Source organism: Podarcis raffonei, chromosome 9 (genome assembly GCF_027172205.1).
Source record: "Podarcis raffonei isolate rPodRaf1 chromosome 9, rPodRaf1.pri, whole genome shotgun sequence".
Taxonomy (NCBI): domain Eukaryota; kingdom Metazoa; phylum Chordata; class Lepidosauria; order Squamata; family Lacertidae; genus Podarcis; species Podarcis raffonei.
The window spans coordinates 50495105-50508098 of record NC_070610.1 but is presented as its reverse complement, the minus strand read 5'-3'; the positions used below and the strand labels follow the sequence as shown (position 1 = coordinate 50508098).

Sequence of the window (12994 nt, the reverse complement as noted above, 5' to 3'; positions counted from 1 at the left end):
GCCAGATACCTATGAGAAACTGGCAAGCAGGATCTGACCACAAGAGCTCTCTCCCATCCAGCAACTGGTTTTCAGAAGCATCTAACTGTAAAGGCTCAGTATAAGTGGACCTTTGCCGCCCTGTGTGAGGTCAGCATTTTAAACGTATTTGTGGAAGATCAGGGATATTGTTTTGTTCTGTTCTTGTTTTTATTATGTATTTTGTGTTTCTATCTTGTCTTTTTATGCTGTGAGCTGCTTTGAGATGTTCGGATGAAGGGCAGTATAGAAATTTAATAAAAACAACGTTGCATCAAAATAGCTGCACTACAAATTGTTTTTCTTCCTTTTATGTCTGGTTTCATTGGCTCACACATAAGGGTAAGTTCTGCCCCTAAAGCAGATGGTTGGAGTGGGGCGAATAGCTGTCAATAAAATCAACCAAATGTATTTGAGGCATGGTCCGCTCTTGGATCAAAAATTCTTGTTGCTGCCTTTTCTTTTCTTTTTTTACTCTATTTTCATCATCTTATCAGATTTAATCCAAATATCCCTGGTTGATAAAGTATATAATGAAATGGGAACAGCTATAAGAAGGAAACAATCATGCTATTTTACTAGGTTTTTTCTATGAGAAGAGGATTGCTTCACTCCAGTGTGACAATGAGACAGGGTGAGAAGACATCATTTGCTTTGGCAGCAGGATGAGTCTTGGAAGAAGATGGTAGACGAAAGAGAGAACTTGCTATATTGCCAGGCTGCCTAGGAGCTAGATCCATACCAGATATCTCAAAGGATGCAGATCCACATGGATCTAAACCGTAAAAGCTATATAAATCCTTCATGGTTAGGAGTAATAAATTTGGGAGGCTTTGGAGTCTTCGGGTGGAATCAAGTTGGGTACCCTTGTGCTCAAAGAAGGGCTTTTTAATCCTCCACTAATGGAAGGAGAGATGAAGTGATATTTGCGGATTCTTTCTCACCTCTGAAGCCTCAGTATCCCCCTCACCAATTGGCTCCAAAGAGTTGGAAGACTCAACAGTGTGTGAAGTGGTGGTGGCTTATGGGAGAAGGAGAAGGGCAATTTGCTAAAAATGGTCTCCTCGCCCCTTCCATTGGCTGGATTAAAAGCACGCCAGTAGGATTCCAGCCTTTGAAAACATTCTCTTTTCTTTTTTTGACAGCTGACGACCACTAGTTCCTTCCCCATTCTACCATTAAGTAAACCATTCATCTAGCCACTTAATGTTTGTTCAATTGGCCACTGCACATTTTGTAAACCTTGGACCTTGGCTGGCACTGAGTTGGATGTTGTAGCTGTATTCTACTCCCGTGCCACCTGTGCTTGCGTGATTTTTATTTTCCGTTCTTTAGATCATATGTGCTCCCATGACTCACATTTAATTATACTCCAAAAACTGAAAGCAAGCGTTCTAGAATGAATGACAAAGACTGGTCCATGCTGTCATATATTTATAATATAGTTTAACTAGGAAATGAAACTGCTGTTAACTTTTCGAGGGCACACCAGTAGCTTTCTACTTTCCACTTAGGAAGAGATTGAAAGAAGAGAAAGAAAAATTATTTAGCGGAGATCAATAGTGCCGAAGTGGTGTGCCAGTATGAATAATCTTAGGGAATAACTATGTCATTAGCAATATTATGCTGCCAGTGGAAGCTCTGAGCCAATGAAATCTCTCACAGATGACTTCTCTGTGGAGTGATTCTTCTAATGAAAACAGCAATAAAAGCGAGCAATGGTACTACTATCCTGAGGGTTTTTATTTTCCCGGATCCTAATTATAAGTACAAATCTTAATGTGCAAAGACAAAGGCATATTCTAAACTGCATATCAGTCTTGGGAGGTAGGGGAGAGACTGAATTTGGCTAGCCACTATGTAATAAAATACATTTCTTCATCAAATCTGCTGAAACTAGTGGGATGGTGGACCCTCTCTTGCTGGAGGTCTTCAGACAGAGGCAGGACAGCCATCACTTGATGCCGTAGCTGTAGATTTCTTGCATCAATGATGGGTTGGACTAGATTATATACAAGGCCCCTAAAACTCTATGATTCCATTAGAACCATGCTGGCAAAGGCTAAGGGGAATAAGAGCTGAACAATATCTTAAGGGCAACATCTTGATCTAGACAAGAGAGTCCATGAAGATGTGACTGTCCCATGCAGCTGTGTTTCAAGCTTGTTTCAGATATGTGCATATGGCTCCTCAGTCAAAATCTCCCTCATGCATTTGGTGTGACCATGCTCAGCCACGTTCTCAAAGCATGTCCCTCCACCAAAGCCTGCATGCGCCTCAGCTGTGCGTACAGCATTAATCTGAAAGGTTTCTATGTGCGCACGTCTATCCATGACTAGGACCCTTGCATACTAATGATACGCATACAGATGTCAGAAGGTGTCACCACTGGAGGAAGAGTGAGTTGGGTGGCTCCACTTGCCCCTCACATATTCAGTGAATATATGAGTGGCAATTTCCTGAGTTAAAAAGGTAAAGCTACCCCGACCGTTAGGTCCAGTTGCGGACGACTCTGGGGTTGCGGCGCTCATCTCGCTCTATAGGCTGAGGGAGCCGGCGTACAGCTTCCAGGTCATGTGGCCAGCATGACTAAGCCACTTCTGGTGAACCAGAGCAGCACACGGAAACGCCTGAGTTACATGTTGCTTAAAACCATGATTTTCTTCTGTGTCCCTACATTCCTGCTTTATTCAAAGCTCTGTCGTTGTTTAAAGCCTCCATTTTCTTCTCAGTTCTCTCCATCTCTTAACTTTTACCTAAACCTTCTGCTGTTGTTTTAAACCACCACTTTCCCCTTGTCAGTGTCCCTCCATTCTCACTGTCATTACCATGGGTGCTGCTGCTGCATAATCTACCTTCTCGTTTGCTTCCCTATCCCCACCCCCCACCCCCAACTTACTGCAAATTCAGGACTGTGATGCAGCACTACAAATCCTTCAACGGGGGTTTGTGCATTTTGGATCAACATAACTGGTTGCATTTTTGGACTCTCTTGGGGGGGGGCAGCTGCCCATTCTGAGCTCCCACACTTCAAAATTTAGCATTGCCATTACTATTGTCTCCAGAAGGCAATCTGGGTCCTACAGGAACGAGACTGCTGCTCTGCTATTCCCATAGCTCCTCCAGAGTCAGAGAACTCTGAATACCTTCCCAGCTTATACAACTGACTTTTATCGTTTATAACAGGCATTCCTCAGCTCAGGGACTCAAGCGTACAAATCTTCATAAAATATATTATTTCAAATATCTCTTAATTGGGACCCACCTAGGAAAAAGCCCTAGGATAATTTTATGGGTGGAGTGGATCAGCTGTCAGGTGCTTGTTAGATCAGCTGGAACCTTTGTTTTAACTGAAGTTTGTTAAAGCATACAAGACAGCCATGAGTTAAGTTCGGTAAAATGAATCACTCTTACTGAAAGGAATGTTGATGCAATCATGCACATGAGCACATGATTGAATAAAAGAGGGGGGGATGCCAAGAAACTGTTATCTTTTGCACACACTGTATCTTACCTCCCCTGTGACTTGGGGTTCTACTTTTACAAGTTTACATACATGCAAATCTGTATGCATCACCATAATAGCCCAAAATGTGAGTCAGCAACAAAACAATTTAATCAAGGCCATATGTGGCATCAGTCATGTTAGTGACTTTGTGCTCCAGTAAAAAATGGTTTTTAAGAGACATATTCAAATTCCAGGCAGCACTGAAACAAAGTCCTCCTCTTGTTCTTTAGATATAGGAGTCCCAACTTCACCAGTTCTATCTGTTCCCATGATTTGTTGAACCTCGGTGGAGATTTGTTCATCTTCATGGTCAAAATGGTATTTTGCTACCAGGATCATGATCTGTTATCTTGCTTTACACCTATCAATGAGCTTCTAACTTCCCCAAACTCTTTAGGTTTCATTGCTGTGCACTGACAAATTATCACCCTGCTGGCTATTTACATCTATGATATGATAATATTAGGCCTAACCTGCTGGGCAGTTTAACTAAACTCCATCAGTTCAACCAATATTATATGAAGCATCCCCATCTATTCTCACCTGAGACTAGATCAACATAGGCAACAGCAGTGGTGGTAATGAGAGGCTAGAGTCCTGCTGTGCTGAAATTGCATGTACCACCTGAGACTGCAGGTGAGGGCATTACATTTTTTAATGCTACCTTATGTAAAAGCATGCAATTCCACCTGTAAAAAGACACAGGATATCATGCTTCAGACTGCATACTGTGCTTTGTATTGCACTAAAAACAGGGCCTTCTCAGTGGTGGCCTCAGTCTTATAGAACTCTCTCTCAAGGGATATATGTTGCCTCTTCTTGATCAATTTTTCAAGGGCATTGAAAACTCTTCTGTTTCACTCTGCATTTAGTTAAAGGCAGCGTGTCAGAGCTTTTATTTTATAGTTTTCTTGCTTTATTTTCTTTTTTAAAAAAGAACCTGCTGCTTTAATTTTGTATTTTATGTTTTCACTTTGTATGCTTTGCCAGGGCTAGGACCAAAAATCTCAGCCCCAAAGACTTCTTTATTTTTATTTTTCTCACACTTCCCCTCCATTTTTGTGTGAAGGCCACAATCTCCCGCTTCCCCACTCACCCAAATGTTCCTGTACAGCAGTAGCTACAGCAACAGAAAGAAATAAAAACTTATGAAAAAAGAGTATGTGCTGTTGCCACAGCTAATAGTGAGTGCTGGAGAATTGCTCTACTCCCTAGGCAAACTGGATGACATGGCTCCCTGTTTTTCTGCCCACAAAGAGGGCGAAGAATTTTGAGAGGCCACTTGCACCTTAGGTTTTTGGTCTGAAAGGCAACTTAGAAATACTAGCAATGAATAAATATAAATATAGATAGTATAGATAGACAGATAAAAATATATCTATAAATATATAGATAAATATAACTAAAATAAAATAAGTTGCCACGACAAATCCAAAGGAAGTTCATGATGGCTTTTGATCAGAACAATATTGGGTTGGATCCAGACCTTGTCCTATTGAAATCCATGGGAGTTCAGTTCATCAAGACCTAGAAGTTTCATTGCTATCAATCTGTCATAAGTAATGCTGTTAACGCTGAATAATAAAACACATAAGCCACAGGGTTGGCAATTAGGCCCCGTGGCGCCCTCTTAGCAGCAGTTTGATTTAAGCAATTAGTGCATGATCATGTAACTCAGCACTGAATTGGATTACAAGTGAAACCTGATGCTTTCTGCATATCAAACCTCTGTTTGAAAAGAACAGGAAAAGGTCAGGTGTGTGCCCCGCTTCCAAACTCCCTATGCAAGTTAGCAACCTTGAAAGTCCTCATTTTTAAAAAAGGCAAATGCCACTTACACTTTCAGGAAATTGTGTGATGTGACTATAACCACTGAAGATTTAAAAATGGGGTTCCTTGCACCTAAAAACAGCAACAGTGGATGTAAATCTTTTTTAATGCACTTCTTATGATACGCTGCAATATGGTTAACCTGGGTAGATGGAGTGTCAATCTCCGGTAAAACTGACCACATTCCAACACTAACAAATAGGTTCTTGTTCTGCTACCCAGGGAGACTGGAAGCAGTGAATGACCCTGTAGCTACTTTCCCCTTGGTCAACTCTCTCCCCTCCCTGCCACACACAATAACCTCCACACACACTTTCCTTGCAATAACAATTATTCCTCAAGTTCAAAAGATTAAGCTTTGCCCACAAAGAAAGGCTGTGATTAGAAATTCACAAAATAGCCAGCCAAAGCTGAATGAAGATGTTGGTTGCACAGATAAGGGAGAAAGAAATAGCGGGCTGAAATTTTCAAAGGAGACCCTTTCTATTGATGTTTAGGGTGTTGTGAAACCAGATAGAAACCTTGAAGTCTTCAACTGAGGCTTCCGATATGTGTTTACCTTTCTAAAGGTTCTTAGATCTGTTCATGTTCTTCTGGAAAGAATAAGGCTGATGTCAATGCTACTTTATTAAAAAGTATTTTAACTGCATCTAAACACACACACACACACACACACACACACACACACACACACATGCTTCCTTTATCGTCTTTTTTCACAGGCTTGCTTCATCTCTCACAACAACAGGCCAATATTCCTTGAAGGAAAGCAGGAAGCTTAGAGCCTCTTCACTTTTTAAGAGGTCCGTGGGCCCTACCCTCAGTGCAGATGCTAGTCCCTCAGCATCATGGGTGGGGAACGTTTTCAGTGGGGAACCTTCTGGTGAATGAGAGGCAAAACTGGGTGGATAGCTTTATCACTACCCTAAGGAGTCTCAAAGTGGCTATCAATCTCCCTTCCCTTCCTCCCCCACAACAAATACTCTGTGGGGTGAGTGAGGCTGAGAGACTTCAGAGAAGTGTGACTAGCCCAAGGTCACCCAGCAGCTGCATGTGGAGGAGCGGGGACGCGAACCTGGTTCACCAGATTACCAGTCTACCGCTCTTAACCACTACACCACACTGGCTCTCAGATGTTTCTACACATGTACATATTTTTGGTCATCCTTTCAGGCAGGGAATAGGCATTATCATTATTCAAAGACACATTCCACTCAGGCAAAAGTACTCAAGGAAGGTGTGGAGCAAGGCCAGTGAGAAGGGTGGGAAGAAGTTATGGGCTAGGGAGAGTCTGAAGCAATGGCGGAGCTTCATGCTCCGGCACCGGGGGGCGGAGAGCAGGCAGGGGCGGGGCACACTGCCCACAGGGGCATGATGCACGTCCTGGGGTGTGACGTGCTGCCCGCAGGGGCGTAACATGCATCCTGGGGGTGTGGCACGCTGACTGCAAGGGCGTGGCGCCCAGCGTGGGGAGCCGCAATGGCACCCCACCGGGATCACGCTGCCAGGGGCAGTGTGCTTCCCCCTCCCTCCTCTCCCCCCACCAGTGGTTTGAAGCACCTGTTCCATCTCCAGGGGGCTCCCAGGGCCTGGGCACCCACAAGTTTTTTTGCTGTGGGTTCCCGTGGGTCCCCAGCCTCCACCCCCTGCTGCCATTGCACAACCGCCTGCTAGAACTGGGCAGAGTTGTGAGAGAGGCAGAAGCAGCTCATTTGTGCTGTACCCTAACCTCAATGTCCTCATAGCTGCTAGGATTTGTAGGCCATTTCTAGGAAGAAACACAGGAAATGTAGGAAGTTGCCTTATACTGAGTGAGAACATTGGTTCTTCAAGCTGACTGACAACGTTCTCCATTATTTCAGGCAGACAGTACTATGCCAGCTCTACCTGGAGATACTGGGAATTGAACCTGGGGCCTTCTGCATTCAAAACAGATGCTCTACCACTGTGCTATGGCCCTTCTGCATAGCTCCAATCGCCCTATTGCATTGTAAATGGAATCATAAAAAGCACAGTAGTGCAAGATCTCCTATCTTGGCCAGTCGAGATCTGCAACTACCTTCTAGGGCAGTGTTTTGCATGGCCCAGCAACAATTTACATTCCTGCATAAGCTTAGCAGCTTATTTTTCCATGATGTTGTTGTGGGTGGAGGAGGGGGAGAGTTGGGAGGGGTGGAAAGGGTAATGCTAAACATAAAGTGTATAGCAGAACTTGACTCAAGAAATAAGCTCCTGAAGCCCATTACAAATACTTGTGGTTTGCAAAGTTGGAGGAGAGTGCTGGAGGTGCCATTTAAGAATCCATTTATATTACATCTGGATCATTCCATGGCATATTAGACTTTTTCATCCTGAAAAGAACAGGAGGGGTGAAAAATGGCCCTTCAAGTTGGCTCACAGATACGTTAGATTAGGATTCAGTTTTGTGTGGCAAGTTCAAGTGTTAGGACAGATATGATTTACTGAAGGTCTAGTTTCAGGCAATAGACAAATGACAACAGAAAAACTAAAAAGCTGTACATTCACAGTGTATGTCCCATTACCTTTGTGGAATGATAGTCTGCCATTTTCTCTTTTTTCAGCACAAGAGCCACAATACTAAAATAACTTTGTTATGATAAGCAGAATATATATTTCCTCAGCAGCCTGAGTATATTTGGAAATGATTGAAAATTGGAGTCTCAGGCATAACCTACTCAAGATCATTTGGCTCATTTAAAATTTAGACAGATACAGAGGTTGTGGTCTTTTCTTAACTTGGTGTTCCATATCAAAACACATAAAAAGGTAAAGGTAAATGACCCTGACAGTTAAGTATCTGGGGTTGTGGTGCTCATCTTGCTTTACTGGTCAAGGGACCAGACGTTTGTCTGCAGACAGTTTTTCTAGGTCATGTGGCCAGCATGACTAAGCCACTTCTGGCAAAACCAGAGCAGTGCATGGAAACGCCATTTACCTTTCCGCCGGAGCAGTACCTATTTATCTACTAGCACTTTGACGTGCTTTCGAACACATAAAGTCTCCTAATTACACTGTGTTATTAACTCAGTTTGCCTTTTGTTTTTATCTATGAAGAACAATACTCCCAGCAATGTGGAAGCCTAAATGTGAAGCACAGCGAGTTTGTGATAAATTAACACACCCTTGTCAACATCTAGGGATTAATGGATACTAGAATGAAGACTTGTTTCCTGGTTATTGGCTTGAGGTCATGTGCTATGATAAACACCTGAGGGACATTTGCCAAGCAGTAAGTGAACATTTACTTTTACCTTTAAGTGAACATTAAACAGACAGTAAGTGAACATTAAGCCTGGGGAACTGATCACCTGTAGTACCTGCAGCAATGGTATGGAGAATTTCCCCATGGCAAATCAATCAAATTTTATTAAACGGTCACAGACCAGATTAACTCGTACAGCTAGTCAGCAAAGCATAACACCGGAAAAAACAAAGGACAATTTCAATACAGATTAGGCCATAACAGCAATTTAAAATTAGACAGCATAAATAAAATTAAGTATTTGCCTTCGCCTGCATATTGGCATTGGAAAGCTCTTGTTTCCTGCGCTTAATAGCGGCTACACAGAATTTGGCAACATTAATCGTAATTTCAGGAACCTTATCTTCTACCAAGGCTCTCATACATTGGAGTTCTGGTTCATTTTTAAGCTTTTGTAGAACTGGGGCAATAAGGGTCAGGCGTAGATCATCGTAGTAACTACAGTGCAGCAATACATGCAGACTTGTTTCCACTTCCGATGAGCCACATGGGCAAACACGTGTCTCATATGGTTTGCCCTCATATCTGCCTAGCAGCAGGGCAGAGGGCAGAACGTTAAATCTGGCCAGGGTAAAGGAGTGTCTGTACTTAGGTATTTGTAAATCAGCTAGATAATTTGCGGGTGAGAACCCTCTCCCAAAGTCTCTAATTGTGGCATGTTTATCCATTTTGCCCATATGACATTGCAGCTCTATGTCCCTAATGCGTTGAAGCACTTGACTTCTGGCTCTCTCATATCCTGCCGCTTTTCCCCATGGCATTACTCCTGACCAGATAGGATAGGATGAAATGGGATGGTAGCCTGGATATGGTCTTAATCATGCTCTAGTTACCTCCAGAGTTGGCTACTGCAATGGATTATATGAAGGGCTGCCTTTGAGATATGCTTGGTAACTATGATCAAAACGGCGGCAAGGTTCCTAACTGGGACCAGTTGCTTGGAACATATCCTGCTAGGATTTAAAGACCTCTACCATCTCCTGGTCCATTTCTGAGCAGAATTCAAAGAGCCAGGTGGTGAGTGGAGAGAGGGCCTTCTTAGTGTTGCACTCTGTTTATGGGATTCACTCCCTAGAGATGCTCACTGGGTACCCATAGTGTTATCTTTTAAACACCTAGCAAAGAACTGTCAGATATTTTCACAGGTTTTTAATCACTATTTCTGTTGGATGGTTTTGATACTTCCTAAGATTTTGTTTTCGGGTCATAGTCTTTTTCATTGCTTTTTTCTTTTGTTCAAAATTGCAATCATCATCATCACCATTAATACTTTTGTTGAAGGCAACATAAACTCCTTTGAACAAACAGTAAATCAAATGTTTTTAGATTATTCCTAAAAGTTATTGTTAGTGTTGAGAGAGAGTCAGGCACACCGCAATAGGGAGGGCATTCAGATGGGGACCTAACAATAAGACCTTGTTATCAGGCACTCCCAAACATTCAGCCCCCAGTGGTGACACCATCAACAGGACCTTTCCTGCCCATTTTGTTGTTGCTGTTGTTGTTGTTGTTGTTTAGTCGTTTAGTCGTGTCCGACTCTTCATGACCCCATGGACCAGAGCATGCCAGGCACTTCTGTCTTCCACTGCCTCCCGCAGTTTGGTCAAACTCATGCTGGTAGCTTCGAGAACACTGTCCAACCATCTCGTCCTCTGTCATCCCCTTCTCCTTGTGCCCTCCATCTTTCCCAACATCAGGGTCTTTTCCAGGGAGTCTTCTCTTCTCATGAGGTGGCCAAAGTATTGGAGCCTCAGCTTCACGATCTGTCCTTCCAGTGAGCACTCAGGGCTGATTTCCTTAAGAATGGATAGGTTTGATCTTCTTGCGGTCCTGCCCATATTAGAGCCCAAAATGGTTAAGGCAGTATTTTAGGAACTTGGGTTCCAAGTCATTTAGAGCTTGCATGGTTCTAAAATAGTGCTGTTAGAACATGCCTTGGGCCTGCAATTTGCTGCAAACAAGAGTAACCTTTTGTGCACATGTTTGCAGCTGCCCAACAAGTAAGGCTGGACTGGGGAATCTGTGGCCTGCTCAGAGATGGTTGGATTCCAACTCCCATCAGCCCCAGCCAGCATAGCCAATGGGCAGGGATGAGGGAAGTTGTAGTCTAGTAAACTTTGGAGACCATAGGTTCCCCACTCCTGTAGTCAGAACAGTCCCATTTATTTCACTGAAAATGATAGTCCTGAGTATGCATCCCTTTTCTGGGAAATGATTTATAATGAACTGAAAAAGGTATTTAAATATACTTTCCCCAAGAAACCAGAGGCCTTTCTCTTGGGTATTGTCGGCCAGGGGGTGTTAAAGATAGATACAACTTTTTTTATGTATGCTACAACAGCAGCTAGAATACTCATTGCAAAGTACTGGAAGACACAGGATCTACCCACACTGGAAGAATGGCAGATGAAGGTGATGGACTACATGGGCTTGGCAGAAATGACGAGCAGAATCCGAAACCAGGGAAGAGAAGCGGCGGAAGAAGAATGGAAAAAGTTCAAGGACTATTTAAAGAAATACTACAAAATTAATGACAGTTAAAATGATGTTGGATTAAAATAAATGGTTACTATTAGTAATGGTTAAGACAAAGAGAATAAGGATGATTAACATAAATTTATAGTAAAATAAGGGAAGATTCGCTGAATAATTATAAGAATTTGGAATACAGAAACGGGAGGCAAGAGGAAGTCGAGGAAGAAAGGTTAAAGAAATTAGGATATGAAATGGTACCTGTTTTTTGTTCTGTTATTGTTTGTTGTTTGTTTATGTATGTTTTGTTTGTATTAATATAAAAATTGTTTAATAAAAATATTATAAAAAAAAAAGAGTATGCATCCCTTGGCATTTCTGGTGCTGGGACAGTTCACATGCATATAAACACCCATTGGCCTGTGCATGAGGACAAGAGTAATAGAAAGCAAGACCAGACCAAGACTCATAAGTTAACTGCTGTTTCCCAAGTCAGATCAATGCCTGTTCCAGAAAGAAAGAAAAATTGCTGCAGACCTTATTATATATTAAACCCAATTTTTAGCATCCTTGAAAAACATCCCAGAAATGTCACATTATTAAACACTGGGATTTGCTAAAAAGAAACATGGACCTACCACATTTCAATAATCAGTGCATGTTTTTCTCCCGCTCTATGACTTACGTCTCCTACTTAGTATTCTTCTATAACATCGCATTATATGCAATTTAAATGTTTGTGTATTTTCCCCTAGCTCTGTTAGCTTGGAGATATATTTATCACCCTCTATAAAGTACAGCATAGAAGCTTGTTTTTCCATATTTTAATATTTTCACACTTGTGTCTCATTTGTTGAAAGTGTGTTCCAGCATTCTGTTCTTTATTTTTGAATATGGCAATCCAATTTCAAAAGCTTTTAGTGAGAAGAGAAAAGCCGGAGTTGTAGCTTGAACTGCTAATGAGAATCTCTTTGCCCTTGCTAATTACTTGTCTGAGGATTTTGTTCTGGCCTGCTAATCTATAGTCCTTTTGTCTCTTTCACCCTAAAACCATAACAGCCCCTAGTACTGCGAGTATGACACTTACTCATCAATGAATAAATCATATCAGTTTCAATGGAATTAACTCATGAGTGTATACTGGATCAGGCTGAAGGCATGAAAAACTTATAAACTACTCCAAAAAGATGGCTCTCCTTTTGCTAAGTGCCTGACAAGTGATGCTCATGATTAAACTTATTTAAGGTCTGGACTTCAGAGCTGTGGGTGTAATTGAGCCCTTTAAATAATAAAGAATCTCATTATTTTAGTGTTCAATCACAACCAGTTTCAGAACAAAAGCCACTCAGCAGCACCTATGATTGAAATATTTGCTCATCTCAGTAATGGGTGACTACTGTTTTTATTATTGCGGTTGGTAACTGTGTGTCATTTTCAGGATGATTATTCATGTTGTTCCAAAGGTTTTCATAGAATTGTAGAGTTGGAAGGAACCGCAAGGATTATCTGGCCCAACCCCCTGCAGTTCAGGAATTTTTTGTCCAATGTGGGACTTGAACCCACAACCCTGAGATTAAGAGTCTCATGCTCTACCGACTAAGCCAACTCAGTGCCAGTTCATTTCCAAATGAAAATAGGATAAGGATAAAACTTTGTTTCAAAGAACCAAAGTCTCCGCATATTTATTTGAAAGGGAAAGGGCCCCCCAAAAGGATCCATAATTTATATTTCTAGTATGGATACTCCAGACTAGCCTTTCTTAACCCATTGTCCTGCAGATGCTTTAGATTACAACTCCCATCAGCGCAGCCAGCATGACCAAAAGTCATGGCTGATGGGATTCTTGGTCCAAAACATCTGGAGGGCACCAGGTTAAGGTGACT

General features: G+C 42.1%; 1 non-coding gene across 1 annotated transcript; it reads right to left on the bottom strand.

Annotated features, from left to right (window-relative positions):
• Positions 1–12649: 12649 nt before the first annotated feature.
• TRNAK-CUU (transfer RNA lysine (anticodon CUU)) lies at positions 12650–12724 on the bottom strand. Its single transcript has one exon. It is a non-coding gene; the product is annotated as a tRNA-Lys (tRNA).
• Between the last annotated feature and the right edge of the window lie 270 nt (positions 12725–12994).